Source organism: Lampris incognitus, chromosome 11, assembly GCF_029633865.1.
Source record: "Lampris incognitus isolate fLamInc1 chromosome 11, fLamInc1.hap2, whole genome shotgun sequence".
Lineage (NCBI taxonomy): Eukaryota > Metazoa > Chordata > Actinopteri > Lampriformes > Lampridae > Lampris > Lampris incognitus.
In genome coordinates this window covers 17069901-17071462 of record NC_079221.1, presented here as the reverse complement: position 1 = coordinate 17071462, position 1562 = coordinate 17069901, and positions in this window count along the sequence as shown.

The window sequence follows — 1562 nt, the reverse complement described above, 5'->3', positions numbered from 1 at the left end:
GGTTGTCTGGGTAAATAAACCACAAAGAGGCCCTCACTGTTGCCTGCGCCCCTTCGCAGCACTTAAATCAATTTTGTGCTTGACTTTGTTCAAGTTTTTTTGTTCCGAAACAAAAAAAACAAAAAAAAGGTGTTTTATTGTCTGGAATGGTCTGTCAGTTGCTGGCGGCTTTTTTTCATTTGTTTTTGTGTTAAGGCATTATCAGACTGTGATTGAAATACGTGAAGAGTTTTTCTTTTGAAGTTTGTTTTTTAATAATAATGTTCCAGCAAACCGATAGATTTTTTTTTTTTGTGGAATTTCCCCCCTTTTCCTCCCAAATTGTATCCAGCCAATTACCCCATTCTTCTGAGCTGTCCCGGTTGCTGCTCCGCCCCCTCTGCCGATCTGGGGAGGGCTGCAGACTACCACATGTCTCCTCTGATACACATAGAGTCACCAGCCGCTTCTTTTCACCTGACAGTGAGGGGTTTCACCAGGGGCTCACGCTATTCCCCTCAGTTCCCCCTCCCCCCGAACAGAGCCCCGACCAACCAGAGGAGGTGCTAGTGCAGCGACCAGGGCACATACCCACATCCGGCTTCCCACCCACAGACACGGCCAATTGTGTCTGTAGGGACACCTGACCAAGCCGGAGGTAACACGGGGATTTGAACCGGCGAGCCCCGTGTTGGTAGGCAATGGAATAGACCGCCATGCTACCCAGACGTCCCATAGATGGGGTTTTTTTTTAACATCAAGACACACAACTGATCTCATTCTGCAATTCATTTAAAAAATTCATATTGTAATTTTTTTGTTTGTATTTAGCATTCAGTTTTGAACTATATGAGAACTAAGTGTTTAATAACGGTTCTTGTGTATTGTCGGATGTATGTCTCAGTAACTATGGGAGAACTTTCTCGGATCCTTTACAGCTTTATTGTTAGTGCGTGGCGTGGGCAATAGTTGTGACAAGTTTCAGTGTGAGGTGCCGAAATGGATTTTTAGTCATGAAAATTTTGTAAACAACTACTCATATCCCCAGAGCCCTGCACCCCCGCACCCCACCCTGCTTCACCCTCGCCTTTCTCTGCATATACACCACACCAAACACACACACACACACACACACACACACACACACACACACACACACACACACACACACACACACACTTTTCAGATATTCAGCTCTTATGAAACACAGTTTATTGGTAGTGGCGTGGGTGAATATGCAAGACATAACTAATGAACCACATAACAAATGCAAACAAGCCACATAATTCACAATACATTCTCATTAGTCTGGGGTTTATGTAACTCACCCCTGTCCATTTTACCCCTTGCTATGTCATTGCTGGTCCACTTTTTTTTCTCTCTTTATCATGCAGGTCTGTATAATATTTGGCGCCTGATAGAATAATTACTAATGCAAAGTGCAAAATAATGCAAGCCTGCTTTTTATGATGAGTCATATTTCTATGGCTCACAAGGCACCTCATCAAATCATCTGCTGCTGATAGAGCTGACACCAGAGGTATTAAAGAATACGAGCAACAACCAAAGTAAAATAACATTAG